This window comes from Gopherus flavomarginatus, chromosome 24 (assembly GCF_025201925.1).
Source record: "Gopherus flavomarginatus isolate rGopFla2 chromosome 24, rGopFla2.mat.asm, whole genome shotgun sequence".
Lineage (NCBI taxonomy): Eukaryota > Metazoa > Chordata > Testudines > Testudinidae > Gopherus > Gopherus flavomarginatus.
The window spans coordinates 8606985-8627456 of record NC_066640.1 but is presented as its reverse complement, the minus strand read 5'-3'; the positions used below and the strand labels follow the sequence as shown (position 1 = coordinate 8627456).

General features: G+C 56.5%; 1 protein-coding gene across 1 annotated transcript in view; it reads left to right on the top strand.

Moving 5' to 3' along the window:
• Positions 1-419: 419 nt before the first annotated feature.
• SEMA6B (semaphorin 6B) overlaps positions 420-20472 on the top strand; it is a 91233-nt gene continuing 71180 nt past the window's right edge. The window contains exon 1 of the mRNA XM_050934180.1: positions 420-895. The gene's annotated coding sequence lies outside the window, so the exon portion shown is untranslated. The remainder of the gene's footprint in view (positions 896-20472) is intronic.

Sequence of the window (20472 nt, the reverse complement as noted above, 5' to 3'; positions counted from 1 at the left end):
TTGTGGGTACAGAGTCAGAGACGGCCCCCGCCCCGAAGAGCTTCCAGTCCTTGGGGACAGGGCAGGCAAAGAAAGAGTTCTCCTGATGCTGCGGATGGGGGAAACTGAGGCACGCAGCGGGGCAGCGATTTGGGAACTGGAGTCCTCGCCTACTCTGGCCTAAAACCAACCCCCCACCCCACACCCTTTGCTGGGCTGGCAAGGAACGAGCCCCACCCGGCCTTCAAATCTTCCCCCGCCCGCTCGGAGCCTCTCTGCCCCCTCCCCCCCCCCCCCACGCCAAGCGGGTCCCCCTCACGCTCCAGCTCCGGGCAGGAGCGCCGGAATCCAGCCCTGCTCTTGCCTGGAGCCCGCCGGGCTGGGTGCGGGCTGGAGCTGCGGCGCAGGGGTAGATGCAGCCTGCAATGTGCGCGCTCCAGATAACGCAGGGGCCGGAGCCAGCAGATACAGACAGCGCCGGGGGAGAGGGGGGAAGAGACCCGCTCTCCGCCCCCCGCTAGCCCTCCCCCCCCGCAGGCTGACAAAGGCAGCAGGGAGGGGTGGGGGGGTAGCAGGAGCTCTCCTCCCCCCCCGCCGGCAGGAGCCCCTGGCTGCAGCTGTTCCCAGCCCCCCTCCTGGCCCAGGGGAGGGGGGTGCCGGGGTTTGCATGCGCACAGCTGGCGGGGAGCTGCATTGCACGGGGGGGATTTGTCGGGGGACCCCCCCCCCGCCTGGTGTGGGTCTCTGCGCCCGGGCTCCCGGGCGCTGCTGGATGCGTGGCCAGGATGCCAGGCGGGTGCGAGGCAGGGACAGGTGTGAGGGGGAGCAGGAGGAGCGCCGCCCCTTAAAGGAAAGAGCCGCTCCGAGTTGCACGCTGCAGACAGCTCCAGCCTGGCTCCCGGGAGCCGCCGGCACGGTAGGTAAAGGCGCCGGGCGCTGCTGGGGGGGGGCATTGCCTTGATGGAGGGGCTTTTCCCCCGGGAGCCCTGCAAACTTTGCGGCTCTCGGCCGGCGATCGCCGCCTCCCGGGTCCGTTTGTGGGGGGGCAGCCCAGGGCAGGGGGCGCGTGGTGGTGGTGCCGGCGGGGTGGGGGGCGATTTTATTCTGGGGGGGGGGTTATCCTCTGCCCCGGCAGCAACATGCCTTTTTGTAGTCAGCGAGCAGCCCCTGCCTTCCCCATCAGAGCTGGGGGGCGGGAGGGGGAGAGCCTGCAGCGAGCTTTTGTTACGGGCTCCAATGCAGAGGGGAACCTTGAAGGGTCACTGGCTCTGCCCCCCCGCCGGGGGGCTGGCATTTCCCAGCAGCTGGTGGGTACGGGGGGGGGCTGTTACAAAGGGGGAGGGGCAGAAGCGGTGAGGACCCCCCCCAGCTGGAACTGTTCTGCAGGGGGCTGGATGGGGGCGAGGTGGACGAGGTACCAGGCAGTGCTGCCTGGGTTTGTTTTGTGCTGCCACAAGCCCCTTGGTAACCGGCTGGAGTTGAGGGGGGACCTGCCCTTCACTTGGGGTGCAGCCCCCAGGCTGTCGGGCAGAACCTGCCTGGGCTGGAACCGGGCACAGGGCACTGACCCAGAATCCAGCACATGGGTGAGCTGGGGAGGGCTGCCGGGGGCCCCGCCATAGAGACGGGGTGGGGCAGAAAGGGTGACAGTGCCCCCACCCCAGGGAGCCATGCGAAGGGAGCTCCCGCTCTGTCCGGATCTGAGATTTGCCACCACCGGAAAGGTTGGCCCTGCCCTCGATGAGGGGCGAGGTGGGGGGAAGGCTCCGTTCCCCAGCCATGCGGGTTACCTCTGCCTCCGGGTGCTGGGTGGCCTCCGGACCCTGCAGCTGCAGGGAAGGTGTCTGCCTGGCTGTGGGTCCTGCTTTATGACATTCCTGTTGAGGATTAGGATTATTGGCATGAAAGGAGCCAACAGCAGGGGAGTTGAATGCTTTTAAACACAGGGGGCTGGGCCCTTCGATTTACTGGAGCGGGTGGGGGTTCGGCAGGGGGAGCCCCACTAGATGTCAGTCCACCAGGCATTCATGGTTCGGTGCTGGGCATCAGCTGCCTTCGCCCGGTCCTGTGAACTCCCTGATGCTGGTATGCTAAAGATAGCCCACCTGCGTTCCTGCTCCTCGTGAGGGGGCCCATCCTGCAGGGTGCTGGATAAGGGCTCTGAGAAACAAAGGCACTCAGCGCAGGATCGGGCCCGCAGAGGTCCTCCTGGCTGGTTTTCCATTGGCCTGACATCTGTGCTAATGTTGAGCCCCTCCTGCTTACTGCTGTCAGGGGCAGCTTTGAGGACAGTCACAGTCAGGGGTGGGGGACAGGGGCAGGGACCTGAGTGCCGCCTGGCATGTGGCTGAGGACAGGGCTAAGCAGCTGGGGCAGTACCCCCGCCCCTCTCCACGTAATGGGGGAATCAATAGAGAGGCAGCCGTGGGATCTGGAGCCACTCATGACATCGGAGCGGCAGGGCCTGTTAGTGCTCCCATGTGGGGCTCGCACAGAGCACGCCGGCTCTGCCTTGCAGACCAGGTTCTCCCGGCTCCCAGGGAGCAGGAGCGGTTGGCTTGGGGATGGGGAAGTGGGGCAGTCAGAGGGCCGTGCCCGGAGCCCGCAGAAGCAGCGTTGTAGCAGCGGGACGCGGAGCCTGGCCTGGAGCAAGGAGGTGATTGCTCATCTCTCTGCAGTTTCATTAAGCACTTAAGGTCTCCAGAGTCCTGTACTGCCCTGAACATCCTGGCAGGCAGTGTGGCCCAGTGGGTCAGTGGAGTGCTCCGGATGGGGAAGCGGGGGGACCTAGGTTCTGTTCTCAGATCTGTCATTGTTCTCTCTGCGTGACCGTGGCCACTTCACGGCCCTTCTCTGCACCTCAGTCTGCTTGTCTGTAGAATGGGGCTGTTGGTATAGCGGTAGCGCCTAGGGGTCTCTGCTGAGATCAGGCCTTTCTTGTGCTTGGTTCTGTTCAGATACAGTCCGTCAACCTGTGAGTTTACAGTCTAAATGGACAAGGGCAGGAGGGGAAACTGAGGCACAGGGCGACCTGCCCAAGGTCACACAGCCGAGAGCCCAGGTCTCCTGAGCCAACTCGCCATGGGCTGTCCACTCGCTCACACTGCCCCGCTTTACCCAGCTGCTAACGAGACCAGAGCCCCTTGAGAGTGCTCTTCCAGAGGCGCTTTTCGTCTAGCCAAGTGTTATTAACGGATGATGAATACCGACGCTGGGCAAGGACACTGTCCGGGTGAAAATTCCATCAGAACAAAACTTTTCTGATCTGCGTCACCAGTAAGAGTTCCGCAGAGACCTCGGGAGAGGATATCAGACAGACAAAGGCAGGCCGGGCTTTTTGTGCTGGGCTTTCCCCCTCTCCAAGGTGTTCGCTTAGTTTCACTTTCTGGGCCAGGCCCTTCGGCTGCTGGAGATGGAGCTACAGAGGCTCTCCGCTGGCTGTGGAGAGCTCGTGCTGTAGCCTGCCCTGTGAATAATTATGAAGAATTTTAACCCATTGTCCATTTCACCTCTGGTTCCTATCCTATGGCATAAGGGGAATGCAGGACTCCAAGACCCAGTTTTCATTGGAATGACCATAGGAATAAATATTGTTAATGCTAATAAAATAGTTGCCATCTAAATCTCCTTCACACACCCCTCAGCCCCGTCGCCTAGTATTTTGAACCTAAATTTAGGACATGGGCGACATGACGCTAGAGGGCGGATTTTCAACCGCTTAGCACCCAGTAGCTGCCATGATGATGGCGCTATCCCTTTAAATTATAAACACGGGCCCTTCACCTGCAGCCTGTGCAGTTGGGAGGAGGGGGGTCTTGAGGACATTGGGTCGTTTTTGTTTTTTCTTTGTGCTTTTAATTTGAAATCGGGTCGTGCTTGTGAATGAGGGGCCCAGTCCTGCCAGTCCCCACTGAAGTGGGCGAGGGTGCTCAGTTGCCTGCCGGATCGGGCCCTTCCGATGGAGAAGGTACTGTGCGGGGTGTGGGGGAGGCAGGCTGCCCCTTGGCTGAGTGATGCAGAGCCGTGTGGATATAACATGCAGTTGTCCGAGATGCTGGCCCACAGCTTGCCCCCAAATTTCGCCCCATTCTGATTGGTGGGATGCCGTCCCCCTGGAATAACCAAACTTAGGGCTCTGTCATCACCATCTGCCAGTGATTGATGGATCAAAGGGTCAGAACCAGGGGGCTCCCAAGTTGTCTTAGCTGCCGATCCGGATTCTTTTGCAGCGTGCGGGTGGTGTCTGGGCAGAGGCGAGTCATGTGCCGGAGGGCTGTGCCGTGGGGTAGCAATGCTGCAGGGAAGGCTGCCTCGTAACAGAGAAGATGGGGGGTGGGAGATTATGGAACGGAGAAAATAGAGTATTTCAGGGGGCATCTTGAGATAGGGGGCGGTATTCATTGGGTTGCTATGGAGAGGGGGAGAATTGGCGGTGTTTATAGAGGTTCGAGGCTGGGAAAATATGGGGGGATGGACTCCCCTTCCCTGCCCCATCCCTGCAAAGGCAGCACTTTACTGAAGGCAGCTGGGAAACTTTGCCCTGGCTCAGAGCGCTGCAGGTACCAGCTCGCAGATGAGTTCAGACTTGGATGCTGTGACCACAGGCACCATGGAACCCGCCTTGGACAGAGCTGCTTGGCTTTGTGCAGTTCTGTGAGCAGGATCTCACCCGGGTTCGGGGTCAATGGCTTTTGGAGAGCTGGCTGTCGCAGGGTTTATAGCCTGCTGCTGTTTGGGCCGACCTTAATGGCAATGTTTGCAAACCGGCTGCACGAGTTGTCTTGGCCCTGCAGTTTTCCCGGCCGTTTGGAAAGGTCACCATATGTGTGTGTTTTTTATGGCACTTTCAGGCACACTCCGGCCATAAAGAAGCTGGCTGCTTTGCGGGAACCCAGCCTTGAGTGCGCTATTCCAACCCCGCTGGCTTATGGACACTGCTTCGCAGGGCCATCCAGAGTGGGGGGCAAAAGGGGCAATTTGCCCCGGGCCCTGGAGTGAGGTCCTTCACTCACTCCAGGGGCCCCGGAAAACTCTCACGGGGCCTCCAGAGCTTCTTCCACTCCGGGTCTTTGGTAGCAATTCGGCGGCAGGGGGTCTTTCTGCTCTGGGACCCACCGCCGAAGTGCCCCAAAGACCCACGGTGGGGGGTTCTTCTGCCCCAGGACCCGCCACCGAAGTGCCAGGTCTTCGGCAGCAATTCGGCGACAGGGGCCACCAGCCACCAAAGACCCCAGACTCCCTGAATCCTCTGGGCGGCCCTGCTGCTTCAGAGCCAAACTAACTGGGGACTTCCACCTCTGAGCAGGCTGCTGACCTGAGTCGGTCTCAAACTCAGTTTCCTACGGTCGGGCAGGAGGATTGGACTCCCTGGCCGGCCATCGGCAGCGCCCGTGGGTCACTAGTGATCAACGCATGCCTCCTGCTTCCACCTTCACCCTGCGGCTGTCGGTCCTTTGGGAAGCTGGGGACGGGAGGGCACAGGGAGAGGGACCTGGTACCTGGGCAGCACAGGACCCCTTATTACTGACTGTGACACCTGCTGCCACAAGCAAACATCCAGTAAGACTCTGTCACCCTCTAGAGGCGGTTCGGACAATCCAGGATCGCCCTGGGGGCTGTGGGAGTTGAGGTCACTGAAAATGAGCAGGATCTTGCTTGGAGGGGCCGTCCCCTGCAGCTAGCATGGGGAATATTTTTACGAATGAAATAGCGAAGGTCTCTGCCCACCTTGCTGTTATTTGGCCACTTTCTTCCTTCCGTGGCTCTGGCCGTTGTGTGAGTGATGCGCAGAATGGGGGCTGGGGGAGGGGAGGCTCATTAATATGCAGCGTTGCAAGAGTTGGCTGGCGTCTGGGCCAAACGCGATCTACTTGGAAAGGGAGCTTGGGGATCTGGCGCTGAGGCTTTCCTCCCAAAGAAGGGGGGCTGCCGAGAAACCCGAGAAACTTCCCAGCGTTCCCGGTCGGACGCTGTTGAATTTGGGTGCACACGTCCACCCTCCAGGCACGTGCCCCTCTGGTCTGTCTCTGTCCTCCCCCACATACCCCTCTGACTCTGTCACTCTTGCATCCCCGTACCTGCCCCTCGGGCTAATCTAGCATGTGTCTGTCTCTTCTGTTGATTGCCCGCTCGGGCTGGCATGGATGAGCTGGAGCTGGGAGACAGCATTCAGCTACCACAGCAACGATCACATCTCCTTGAGAGGCAAAGGGGGAGCATAGATCCCCTTTGTCCCCAGGGCACCTGCTCAGGATGTCCTCTAATCTAGCCGCACGTGCTGGGGAGCACAAAGTGGGGAGACCTGCTGATGCTGCCCCCTGGCACTCACTGGCCTGGAGAGGCCCAAGCTTCACCCCTCTTCGCTTAGGGGGGTGAGTGGAGAACCAAGGGGAATCTGTTTTCAAAAGGCCAGCTGGATTGGTTGCTCATTGTGCGCCTCCCAAGTGCCCGTGGGAGTCCTGCTGGGTCACAGGGCCTGATCCCACAAGCCAGGGCCTCATTGAAGCAACTGGAGCAATTCGGGGGAGGAAGGGCTGCTCCCACGAGCCAGGCCTCGCAGGATGAGGCTCCCATTTGCTCCAGGTATTTTCAAGGCCTGCCTGTTAAACTCCAAGAAGCAGTTTATTGCCCTCGTGCTGCAGCTCCTCCGGCTTGGGATCCGGGCGGGAGCTGCCATGGGTCGGGATGCCTTGCCCTGAGCCCACAGACGCTGGAGAGAGGACTGGTCTTTTCTCCTCCACCCACGCTGCCTGGAGCCCAGCTCCCATGTCAACCAGGGAGCCGCTTGTAAATACGTCTTCCTTCCGCCCTGCCGTTCAGATAAACAATGGGAAATTAACGAATTCAAACCCCGAGCAATTCAGAAGCAGGGCTGAAGGACTCCACGCTCGTGTGCTCCGCTGTAATGCAAGGACAGGGGTGCCTGGTGCTTTTCTCTTGGGGCAGGATCTGTGCATAACCCCTAGCGATGGCAGACGAATGCTTTCCTGGCCGGGGTGGTGGGGAAGGCTGCTCCCACTGCAGTCCAGTTTAAGGTGGTGAGGGGCAAGTTTATTACTAGTTGTGAAAGTTTTTATCTGATGGGCACGACCAAATTCCCCAATTGTGCAAGGGGCTGTACAGACACAGAAGAGACAATCCCCACCTTGGAGGGGGGGGGGTGTCATGCACAATCTAAGGCCTCTGTTCAGGACAGCCTCTACGCATTCCTGAGGGATTGAAATCCATGGGAGAGCATAGATTTTTTTCAGGCCAAAAGGTACCATAATGTGGATCTAGCCCGAGCCTCCTGCATTCATGCAGGCCAGAGAACGATTCCTGCGTCAGTCAAAGCCCATAACTTCGGGCAGAGCGAGAGCTTGTCTTTTGGAAACCCAGGAAGGGCTGGATCGAAAGGCTGCAAGCGAAAGAGAATCTGCCGCACCCCAAAAGTTACACTCCTGCTTAAGTGCTGCCCTGACTCAGAGCCTGAAAGAAAACTCCCGATCAATGAGGCCTCGTTGAGGTTAATGTCATTATGTCCATTTACGCCGGCCGAGGTTCTGCCCCTCGGAGACTTGTGGGAGCTCTGGTTTCGGGGGGAGCCAGCTTTGCCTAGGCTGCCGAAGAGTGAATAAAGAATTGCTGCCTTAGTGCTAAATTCTCTGATGTTCCTTGGCTTAATGTTATCAGCTGGCCTTGTGGTTTGTGTAATTAATGATACTGGCGTATATAAAATTTGATGTAGCAATCGCTGGATACAGATGCGTATATCTAGGCAGTGGATAGGGACAGAACGAGGTCGCTTGTGCCTCCTCCATGCCAGGGCAGGATTTTTCCAACACAGCGTATCTTCGAGTCATTTTGATGAGTCCAGTTTAAGAGGCAAATTTTGAAACCAACCTCTGCTGTTTGCACGTGCACTTTACGCACACTGGTATCTGCACGAACACGAGACTGTGCTCCCCAGTGGGTATCTGTGCAACCCAATGGAACAGCTGTGCATCCAGGACCATCACGTGCATGTTACCGAGGTTAGAAACCAGGCCGAAAACGTATCTTAAGGCCCAGTTCCTGTAAGAGTTAGGAGCCTAAATACCTCTCAAGTTGTAGGCTTATGTTTTTAAAGGAGCATGGGTCGGGGGGGGGACTTATGCTCATGAAATTACTGCTGACAGAGGAAGGCTGGGCTAACGGATGAGGCACTAGGCTGTACTCAGGAGACTGGGATCTGGTTCCCAGTTCAGTCGCAGCCCCCTGTGCGTGACGTCAGGCAAGTCACTGAAGGTGGAGTTCTGTACTTATTAAAGGCAATGTGAATTTTACCCCCGACTTCCTTTCGCCCACCCTCTGTGTTATCTGTTTAGATGGTTAGCTTTTCGGGGCAGGGGCTGGCTCTCGCTCCGGGCACGTGCAGCACCTTGCACAGCGGGACCCTGAGCTCTACACGTGCTGCTAATAATGACAACTCTCTGGAGTCTGGCAAGGCAAAAGTAACTCTCCTCCTGGGAGTCTCAGCTTAGTCACTGCGTCTCCTGCCTCTTCCATAGCATACGGCATGCGTTCATCAACATAAACACTAGTAAAGAAACGCAGGAATCAAAAAGACTACAGATGCACTGCATTGCTGAGCGAGGATGTTTAACTCATTCATTTCCTGCCTGGAGAGCATTTGACGGAGTTTTTGTAATTTAATTTCCCTAGTGGGTTTTTGTTTGTTTGTTTTTTAAAGAAACAGAGGCAGGGAAGGAAGAAGTGTAGGACGTGACAGAGAGAGGGCTAGACGAAAGTAGTGGTAACTTACGCCAGAAGCAGTGCCACTGAAATCAGGTGCCACTGGGCATGAATGAGGGGGCAGAATCTGGCCATTGTGTTTAATAGATTTTTCCCAGCCTTCCTCGCAGGGAGGAGCACCTTACTTCCCCTATCACCTGATAGATCTTGGTGGGTCTTTTTGTGGAGCTGGGTGCTATTTGGGTGGGGGTGGAGCTTCTCATTCCTAGGCCTGATCCAGTCTGCCAATGCCCCAGATCCGTCCAGCCCATTATCCGGTCTCTGGCAGCGGCCAGCAGCTGATGCTTCAGAGGAAAGTGTACGAACCCCCCGAGGAGTGGAAGTGAGATAACCCGACATTCCCCCCTGCCACACACACACACACATTAGATCCCATCTTGATCCCCAATAGCTAGAGATCAGCTTAAACCCTGACGCCTGATATCGCTTCTGAAACACTCGTTGGCATGAATTAATGCTAATAGGTGGGTGATCTACAGCTCCAGGTGCTTTTGAGTATTGTTATCTTCATTCCTCAGATGGGGACCCAGAGGCCCAGCACGGGGAAGCCGCGTCCCAGGGATCGGATCAGTCAGTGGCACCTCCCGGCTCACCCTGCCCCACTGCTTGTGTGCGTTCTGCCACAGAGACTGATCCCAGTCCTGCCTGAGAATCTTTCCATTGACTTAATTATAGTATGTAGTGTCAAGGTGGTCCAGCTGAGGTCCGGGCCCCAATGTGCCAGGCTCTGTACACACACAGCAAGAGCCAGTCCTTGCCCCCAAAGTGAGCGGGGGAAACTGAGGCACAGAGAGGGGAAATGACTTGGCCGTGTCACCCTGCAGAGCCAGGGATAATAGAATCCAGGTCTCTAGAGGGTTAGCTCTGCACTCATTCCACTAGGCCACGCTGCTTCGGCTAATGACTTCTGTGGGCTTTGGAGCAAGCCCTAACTTTGCAGATGCTGCGTGTGCCGGCACCAGAGCCAATTGATAATACAATTTTGATTCTCTTAGTAAAGGGAGGGGGAGAAAGAAGCTTGTCTGAAGTAGAGTGAACTCCCAGCGGGGCTTGATTGAGCTAACAGGATTTCACTCTCTATTTAATTACAATTTTGTAAAATTAAAAAAGCAAAATAACCCCCCCTTGTCTCTTTCTGCATGTCTCTGCCGGCCTGTGGGAGCCTGGCGGAGCCTTCTCCCGCTGAAGGGAAGTGGATGCTGACGAGAGCCCCCCATTTCCTGGAGAGCTGGTGGCAGAGATGGGAGCTGGCATGGGTTCCTGGTGGAGCGCAGCTCCCAGGCTGCATGTCCTAGAAGCCCAAGGAGGCTGGGCAGGCTTTTTGCAGGGGAGCAGGGAGGGAGGAACTTGGTTGCTGTGGCAGATCAGATGTCTCTTAAGGAGTAGACGCAGGTTGGGGCCAAGATAGGGGGTGTGAGCGGCAAAGAGATGCCCATCGTACTATCACTCCTCCAGCCGCTCCATCTCCCCTGGAGCATCTCAGCCGCTCTCAGCTTTCAGGGTGTTTTCTTGGGCCTGTGAGTGCGAAGTGTTTCCCAACTGCATCCTGCCTCCTTCTCCCACACAGGCTCCACAGCCCCGGGTCTGGCGTTTCTCTCCCCGGCGGCTGCGCTAGCGTCTCCGCGGTGCTGCCGCCAGACAGGTTTAGCCGCTTCTTTGGCAGGACAGCCCGAGTGCAGCTTCAGCTCTGCCTCGTCTGTCCTGCTGGCTGCCTGCCGCCCGAGCGGCTCCTCGAGTCCCGTCCGGCTCTGGCCTTGCTCTCAGAGGGCAGACATGTGCCTGGGTGACCCGGGTCAGGAGGGCATTCCAGCCAGGGTGCCTGGGAGCCCTCGTGGATGAGTCATGTTTGCTCTTGAGCTCTGGGCATAGATGGAGGCAGCAGGGCTGGCGTTTTGATGCACCACGGCTGATCTGGTGCTTCTGCCGTTTGTAATGCACCGACATGGATAATCTCAGGCCAGACGGCCCCACTGGTGACCTCGGCTGGGCCGCACCATGGATGTTTCCTTGAGTTGCGTCCTGGGCAGGTGCCCAGGATAGGTGTCACCTGGCAGAGCTGTGCAATCAGGGGGGTGGAGGGGGGCTCCTAGCCACCAGCAGGGAGGATTGCTCGCCCTGGCAGGCCAGGTGCGTGGCAATCCGTGGGCTGCTGTTCCGTGGCCAGGCTCCTGAGGAACTCGGATCTTGTCGGGCTTTGATGTCTATTTCCCTCCTTTGTCCTTTCACTGGGTTTATAACTCTGCTGGAAAATAATTTTTGCCTTTGGGGAGGGGGGGAACTCGTTTTGGGTGATGGGACTGAGGGCGGGTTTGTATCCAGGCCTCCTCCCCTGACTCCTGGGAACCGAGGAAGGGGATTTACTCAACCCTGCCCAGACACGCTAGCCTGGCAGGGAACTAGAGGTGGTCTCCAAAGAATTCGAATGTGTCCTCCAAACATTGCTCCCTCTCTGCCTCTATTCAGCAGCATTTGCATCTGGGGGTTGGATAGCGGGGCCCCATCTCTAGGGGACTTGGACTAGGATTTTACAAGGATGCAAAGGAGTTAAGTGCCCAAATCCCACTGATTTTCCAAAGGGAATTGGGCGCCTAACGCTCGCCTTAGTACAATAAGCAGTGGCCAAACTTGACCTGGCTCAGATGGCTGTGTTTGAATGAGCTCAGTCTCTTTAGTCTGGAAACAGAGACTGAGTGGGACATGATCAGGCGTCATCAGAGCATGTTACAAAGGCGAGCCAGTCTCATTACCTCTATGTGACAGATGGGGAAACTGAGGCACGGAACGGCAAAACCACGTGGCCCAAGATCACTCAGGAGCAGAGCTGGGAATAGAACCCGGGTCTCTTGACACCCGCTCTCCTGCCCTGACCAGAAGATGATGCTGAAATTGAGGATGGGGGGGGAGGATAGGGAGGGGAAATTGTTTTGGAAAGTTCCATTAAAATCTCCGTGTCAGGTCTCCGCTGGCCATGAGCATTTCCCATCCCCCGGTCCTCTCCTTCTGAGGACGGGGTGACGTGTCCTTGGCTTATGGGCAGCAGGAGAATCCCACGCTGGGATTGGAGGGAGGGATCCAATGCACCTTTGCATTTGGCCAGGGAACATCTGGCTGGCTCTTCTTCAGCAGGGCAGGTGAGGATGAGGTGGGTACCGTCGGAGGCCAGGGAGGCAGGACATGCCCTCCAGGGGAAGGGGATTGGCGGTGTAGCCCCAGCAGCCTGGCTCCGTCGGAGGAAGCAGCAAATCCCACTCCAGTTTCAAGCGGTGGGAACATAACTCTTTTTTATGATCAGCCCCATTCATCATCTCTCTGCCGGGGGACGTCGAGATAAAGTGCCGGTAAATTAGAAAGTGTTAAGAAGACGATTTGGGAGGCTGTGAGCCTGGGGTGATTAGAAATCTTTCTTCTGTCCTGGGAACAAGGACATGCCAGGCCAGCCCGTGGCCAGCAAGCCACGAAAACACCTCCCACCCTCAGGAATAGCCACTAGGTCCCAGTTCCCAGCTCCCACGCCGCGGCGCTGCCTGTGCCTTTGGTAGCCGCTACCAGGCCTGGAACTCTTTGTTCTTGTAGGCAGGAGGGGTCCGCCCAGCACTGATTGTAGCATCAGGACTGTAAGGGACCTCGAGAGGTCGTCTACTCCAGTCCCCTGCACTCAAGGCAGTACTAAGTCTTATAGACCATCCCAAACAGGTGTTTGATGTCCCATGCTGGTTGCCTTAGGGCGGAAGATGGTGCCATGAGGCACAATGGGATCCTCTCCACTTCAGGGAGTAGGCGTGACCTAAAAAAAGACTACATTTCCCATGATGCACCATAAAGCCTGCACACACGTGCATGCACCCCTGATCTTGAGCTGTTGGCCCGGCAGAGGCTGCGTTCTAAGCCGGTAGTTCTCAGGGATGGTTACTGTTGGGTAACCGGTGCACTCGTTGGCCGGAGCAACCCATGGGACAGGAGGCTGGAGGACCCGGTTCAGTTCCTGGGGGATGTGTGTCAGTGACACACCAAAGCCACCTTGGCAATAGCGGCGAGGCCGAGAAGCGAGCGGGCAAACTCGCCTCTCTCTGCCAGGGCGCTCGCTGCGGGCCACGACTGAGGCTCATTGATGGAGAAGACGAGTGGTTGTGAATGGGTTTGTCTCTCTTCCTGGTAGATTGGAGTGGGAAGTTGGGAGCTGGAATCAGTGATAGGGGAGCCCTGCAGGATCTCCCTACCAGGGCAGGATTCCTCCCTCCAGGGCGTTCTCCGGCGCTTCGATGGAGCGGGCACCACTCTGGTACGGGAGCTCACCGCCCAAGGCTGAGTCTAGGGCTGCTAACGCCAGGCCCCCAGCGTGCTCTGTGGCCAATGCTGGAAAGAGCTGCCCCGACCCTTGAATTTGGTCCAAGTGGGGTCATCAGATCTGGATACCAGACGCTTTGCTCCACGGGCCAAATTCAGAGGGGAGTCTCGACAGGTGGAACTGACTCCGTGAGACCCCCTTCCATGGGCACCACGCCCCCCTCTGTGCTCAGACCCGGGAGTCTATTTGTTGCAAACACCTCTGCCCCAGAGGTCCAGCTCTTCTGATTGTTTTTTGTTCCGGGGCCAGATCCCCAACTGGTGCAGATCAGCCCAACTGCACCCAGAGGCCGGCGAGGGTGGGGGTAGGGCTGAAGAGGCAGCAGGTTAATAAGTGTGGGTCAGAAGGGAGGAGCTCCGAACTGGGCAGGCCGGCTGGCCCCCGTCCTGCCGCATGGGAGTGCCTGCTGCAGCGCTGTGTAATATCCTTCGGGTCACCTCCAAGGGGAATGCTCTGACTTGGAAGGATGAGGTCAGTCCTGCGAATAGACCCGTGACCGCCCAGGGCCCAGCCTGCCAGGGGAGCAGCCCCCGCGTCCAGGCCAGAGGGAACCGGCCTGGCAAATGTAAGCCCAAAAGCAGCACGGTCCTCAGTCCCCTCGGCTCCCCAGATCCCCCTCCAGAGCTCACCCCCTAAACCAGCCCCGTCCGTCCACTCCCTCAAACCACCATCCACCCACTTGCATGTGCCTGAACATCAAAGCCAGCCAACCCTCCAACGCTATCCGCTGCCCCCCACGGCAAACCAGCCCCCACCTGCCCTCTCACCCCCATCACTGTCCGCTGCCCCCCAGGCAAACCAGCCCCCCACCTGCCCTCTCACCCCCATCACTGTCCACTGCCCCCCAGTCAAACCAGCCCCCTGTCTGCCCTATCACTCCCATCACTGTCTGCTCCCCCCAGTCAAACCAGCTCTACATCTGCCCTCACCCCCCATCACTGTCCACTCCCCCCTAGTCAAACCAGTCCCCCATCTGCCGTCTCACCCCGCATCACTGTCTGCTCCCCCTAGTCAAACCAGCCCTACATCTGCCCTCTCACCCCCATCACTCTCCGCTCCCCCCAGTCAAACCAGCCCTCATCTGCCCTCTCACCCCCATCACTGTCCACTCCCCCCTAGTCAAACCAGCCCCCACCTGCCCTCTCACCCCCATCACTGTCCGCTCCCCCCCAGTCAAACCAGCCCCCCACCTGCCCTCTCACCCCCATCACTGTCCACTGCCCCCCAGTCAAACCAGCCCCCTGTCTGCCCTATCACTCCCATCACTGTCTGCTCCCCCCAGTCAAACCAGCTCTACATCTGCCCTCACCCCCCATCACTGTCCACTCCCCCCTAGTCAAACCAGTCCCCCATCTGCCGTCTCACCCCGCATCACTGTCTGCTCCCCCTAGTCAAACCAGCCCTACATCTGCCCTCTCACCCCCATCACTCTCCGCTCCCCCCAGTCAAACCAGCCCTCATCTGCCCTCTCACCCCCCATCACTGTCCGCTCCCCCATCAAACCAGCCCCCGCATCTGCCCTCTAACCCCCATCACTGTCCGCTCCCCTGTCAAACCAGCCCCTGCATCTGCCCTCTCACCCCCCATCACTGTCCGCTCCCCCGTCAAACCAGCCCCCGCATCTGCCCTCTCACCCCCCATCACTGTCCGCTCCCCTCAGTCAAACCAGCTCTACATCTGCCCTCTCACCCCCATCACTGTCCGCTCCCCCCAGTCAAACCAGCTCTACATCTGCCCTCTCACCCTCCATCACTGTCCGCTCCCCCCTAGTCAAACCAGCCCCCCCATCTGCCCTCTCACCCCCCCCATTGCTGTCCGCTCCCCCCCAGTCAAACCAGCCCCCTTCATCTGTCTATCCATCTCCCCGTCCCCCAGCACCCCAATCCCCAGCATTCCCATTCCCGACTGTGACAGACAGATCCTCCAAGGCCTGCCTAGCCCGGGGGTATATTCTCATCTCCATGCGCTGGGAGCTGCACGTTAATCCCTGTACATGGAGAGGAGGAGCTGTCCCAGAATGCTCTGCTCCCCTGGCTGTCTCCCACCCCTCACTTCTAGTTTGCAGTATTGGGCTCATTTTTCTGCCGTGTTTGTCCACCCACCTGCCCCCAGAGAGAGACACATGCCCTCAAACTGCACACATCCCCCCCCCACACACACAGAGACATGTGCACATCATATGCACGCATGCACCTGCACACCCACAGCCGTGCTCCTGCAGACACGCCCGGCACAACACCACAAACACATGGATACTACACACGGTGAGGCCACGGCATGCACCACTCACCGGACTCCCGCTTAATTCAGTACAGGTCCCCCTACGCACCCAGAGACACACTCGCGTACACCGCACAGCCACACAACGCACACCGCCACACACGCATCGCACACAGCAGCCAAGTGAAATTGGGCCTGACCGGTCATCTGAATTTTGTAACAAACTCCCTCTCCCCTGCCCCCAAAGCCCTGCTTTCGCTTTCTAGCAATGTGCAGGAGCCGGTGTGGAGCGAGCATCTTTTATTAGCAGGCAGGTCGTCGTTGGCAGATCACGAGAGGTTTGCACCTGCTTCCGAATTCAAGGCGCTTTGTTCATCCAGTCGGGGGCAGCAAGGCGATGCCATGCGACCTGCCTGTCGGGTCAGTGAAGAGATCAGATCAGCAAAGTCGCTGCCCTGCAGCCCCAGAATGAGTGTGTGGTGAATTTTGACTGACAAATAAATTTGGGACCGTGGTGATCAGTTTGCAGGCAGAACCGGAGGTGAAACTCATTGAATAAAGCCTTGATTCTGAATGACCCACTGCTCCCACATGCATCCGTGTGCAATCCGTGCAGCTGCTGACTACAGCATACACAGGGATGCTCCACACCCCTGTAAATCACAGACATACATGCAATCCATCCTCAAAGCCCCATGGCTAAGCACGCACAGGGACACCGATACACAGGCGCATGCAGGACACAGATACATATCCTTGCAAGTCACACAAATACACACACAATGATACACAGACGAGCGCATGCGAAACATATATATTTGTGTGCACAACCCCCCCGGCAGACCACACTCCCACAAAGACTCCCAGGTATATGCATCCACACCTAAATAACAAAACAAGGCATGTACACACTTGCACCCCTCTGCAGATCGCACACGCTCACACTGCAGACCCACAAAGATTTCTGGATCCGTGCATGCACACAGATAGTGAAGCACACGTGTGCACACGCACAGATCTCCGCTCTGTGCTTTCCCAATCCCTTTGAAATCCTCCTCAAAGGTCCGCTCGCTTTGAACCGTTCCTCCCCCCGGAAGCCTGAATCAATATATATATTTTTTTTGTTGCCCTTGTTACTTGGGCCTGGATCAACACACTTGGCCAGCACTGCACCTCTGCTTCGCCACCCCGCCCTCCGCAAGGCCAGGCTGAGCTGGGGCAGCGAGGAGAGACCCCCGCTGCAGAGATAAGAGCATATTGTGGGGCAAGTGGCAAGAGAGGTGAGGCTTTGAAGCCTCTGAATGTTTTTTTAACCTGGTAGCTTAGCATCAGTGATCTCTCTCTGCCACTGAAGTGTTCGCAGGGAATGGTCCATGCAGCTGAAAAGGGAGCAGGGGTGGGTGGGAAATCAGCGTGCAAAGGGAGGCTGGGGTTTGTGCGTCTGTGTGTATGGGGTGGGGTGATGCTATAATTGATTTGCAACCTCCCAGCCTGCCCCCGGCTGGGTTCCTTTGAGGTCTCGCCGGCCCTGCTGTCCCTTACCCTGTGTGCTGGGAAGAGTGGGGAGCTCACGGATGTCCCTCCAGTGCCCCCCCACTGTACCCCACTTACGACTGGAGCTCAGATAAAAGCAGAAGAGGCACTTGGAGCAGAGGAAACATCCCAGGAGGCCTCTCTCTCAGCACACAATAGCACTTGGTTCCCGGGGCACTAAAGGGTTAATTCCCAGGGCAGCCACGGGCCCTTTGTAGACATCTCCCCCCACTGCCTTTCACCCTCCCTAACTCCCCTCCACCTCATCCCAAATTCATGCCCAGCCCTCCCGGCCCAGGGGCTTGATGCCCATCCCCAACCTACTGCTGTTTCAAAGCCAGCGTGCTAAAGAGAGTTCAAAGGGTTAATTAAAACAAGAATTGCTCCCCCGCAAAAATTATGATGGGGGGGGCAGCAGAGAGGAGTTGTTAGAGCCAGAGGGTGGAAGCCAGGACTCCTGGGTTCGATTCTCAAACTCTGCCACTGACTCAGTGCGTGACCTTGGGCAAGTCACCTCTCCACTGGGTGCGTCTGCTTCCCCTTCTGCAGCAATGCCTGAGCACCCGCGGGCAGTGGTTTCTGTTCGCAGGACACTGTACGGATGGGAAGGGATTAGCTGCCAGAGGGCTGAGCAAATTCCGATGGATCATTTCTGGGAAAGGATTTCATAGATTGCATGGTGATCATCTAGTCCAGGGGTCTCAAACACGTGGCCCGTGGAGTTATTTGCTGTGACCCGCCAAGCTCCCCACGGCCCGGCCCGCCCCCCCAAGTTATTTCCTGCGGCCCCCAAGCTCCCCTCCTGCACCACCGCCCCCATCTTGCTGCATCCCACTTCTCTGCCTACCTCCAGGCGTTTCCCGCCGCCAATCAGCTGTTTGGCAGCGCTCAGTGCTTCCCAGGAGGGAGGGGGAAGGAGCAGGGAGCCGTGTTCAAGGGAGGAGGCGGAGAAGAGGTGGGGTGGGGGCGGGGATTTGGAGAAGGGGTTGGAATAGGGGCAGGGAGGGGGCGGAGTTGGGGTAGGGACTTTGGGGAAGGGATTGGAATGGGGGCGGGGAAGAGGCAGGGCAGGGGCAGGGCCTCATGGAAGGGGTGGGGTGGGGCGGAGCTGGGGGCAATCTACTTGTCATTATGTGGACCTCATGGCCATTTGAGTTTGAGTCCCCTGGTCTAGTCTGACCTGTAGAACACAGGCCAGAGAAGTGAGATTTCCCAGAGCAGATCTTTTGGAAGAATCATCCGGCCTTGATTTAAAAATGGTCAGTGGTGGAGAATCCACCATGACCCTGGGTGCTTGTTCCCCATGGTTAATTATTCCCACCATTAAAAATGTACACGTTGTTTCCAGTCTGACTTGGTCTAGTTTCAACATCCAGCCAATTGATGGTGTTAGACCTTTCTCTGCTAAACTGAAGAGCTCATGGTTAAATATTTGTTCCCTGTGAAGTTGCTCATAGACTGTGATCAATTCCCCCCGTAACCTTCTCTTTGTTAAGCTAGCTTCAGCTCTTTGAGTCTGTCACTAGAAAGCAGGTTTTCTAGTCCTTTAATCATTCTCGTGGCTCTTCTCTGACCCATCGCCAATTTATCAGCAGCCTTCTTGAATTGTGGGCGCCAGGACTGGACGCAGGATTCCAGCAGCTGTCACACCAGTGCCAAATACAAAGCTAAAATCACCTCTCTGCTCCTACTCGAGATTCCCCTGTTTATGCATTCCAGGATCACGTTAGCTCTTTTGGCCACAGCGTCACCCTGGGAACTCATGTTCAGCTGATTCTCCACCACGACCCCCAAATCTGTTTCAGAGTTGCTGCTTCCCCGGGATGGAGTCCCCGGTCGTGTAAGTGTGGTCTGCGTTCTTTGTTCCTGGATGTATATGTTTACATTTAGCAGTATTAATGCCCTTACTGTTTGCTTGTGCTGAGTTTGCCAAGTGATCCAGACCACTCTGGATCAGTGACCGGTCCTCTTCAGTATTTACCACTCACCCAATTTTTGCATCATCCACAAACTTTATCAGTGACAATCTTATGGTTTCTTCCAGCTCATTGATACAAATGTTAAATCGCATCAGGCCAAGAACCAATCCCTGCAGGACCCCGCTGGAAACACGCCCACTCAGTGACATTTCCCCGTTTATAATTACATTCTGAGACCTATCATTTAGCCAGTTTTTAATCCATTTAATGCGTGCCCTGTTAATTTTCTTTCACTCTATCAAAATGTCATGAGGTACCAAATCAAGCGCATGAGAGAAGTCTAAATGTGTTACCACCACACTATTACCTTTATTAACTAAACTTGTAATGTCATCCAAAAAAGATAACAAGTTAGTTTGATGGGATCTATTTTCCGGAAACCCATGTTGATTTACCTTACTCACACTACCCTTCTTTAATTTGGTATTAATCAAGTCTTGGATTAGCACTCCGTTATCTTGCCTGGGATCAATGCCAGGCTGAAAGGCCTATAATTACCCCGGCCCCCCCTTTTACCCTTTTTTAAAAAAAACTGGCCCAACTTTAGCTTTCTTCCAGTCTTCTGGAACTTCCCAAGTGCTCCAGGACTTATTGAAAATCAGCCTTAATGGGCCAGTGACCTCCTCGGCCAGCTCCTTCATAACTCTTGGATGGGAGTTATTTGGACCTGCTGATTTAAAAGTATCTGAGTTTAGTAGATTCTGTTTAACATCCCCTGGAGATACTAGTGGAATGGAAAGAGTGTTATCCTCACCACAGGATGAGACTGTATCATGTATTTTTCCCCCAAATAGAGAACAGCAATATTTATCCAACTCCACTGCCTTTTTTGCCTCATTATTGATAATTCTACCATTTCCATCTTGATTTAGCCTTTCAGAGAGTGTGATTTCCCTGAGTCTTATAGTTTTACATGTATTGGACTGAGATCTCTCTTCCACACCGTGGCTTGATATTCAGATTTGAGATATTGGGGATTGGTCAAACAAGGGATTGAGTGATGGGATTGGTTGGATGAGTCACACGGTATTAGTTTTGTTCTCTGATTGAAGGAGTAGGCACGTGCTTTTGGGAAACCTCGAGCATGTGACTCAGTGGCACGAACAGTCGTGCAAAGCAGCACAGACAGGGGCTGCAGCATCTGCTGCAACGTGACCCTCACCTGGCATTGGTGCACCTCTCTGCAATGCACCTTGGCAAAGCTTTGCACGCCAGCTTAGTGAGTGTGACCATGTCTCCTGTAGTCATTGGCCCCAGCCATTGCAACAGCCCCCTATTTACTCCCCACTGGTTGAGCTGTGCCTTTATCTTAGGAGGTCAAGGCTGGTGGCTTTTGGTGTGGAATGTCCCAGGTTCGGTCCCTGCATCTCTGTTGCCTGGCATTCCTAATGGGAAGTCGTTAATGAAAGCCACAGTTGGGGTCTGCACAAGCAGGGCTGAGGAATGACTGCCATCAGTGACAGCTCAGGGCTCCTTCCAGCCTGGATTTCCGGCTCCTAGCAGAGAGCAACGAGCTATTTCTAGGCCTGCCAGGAAACAGCTCACCTTCCAGCACAGGAGCAAAGCTGGAGGCGGGAGGCAGCTTTGTGCAGTTGGACTCCTAGAACAATATTCCTTTGTTCCCAGGCAGCATTAGCAGCCAGC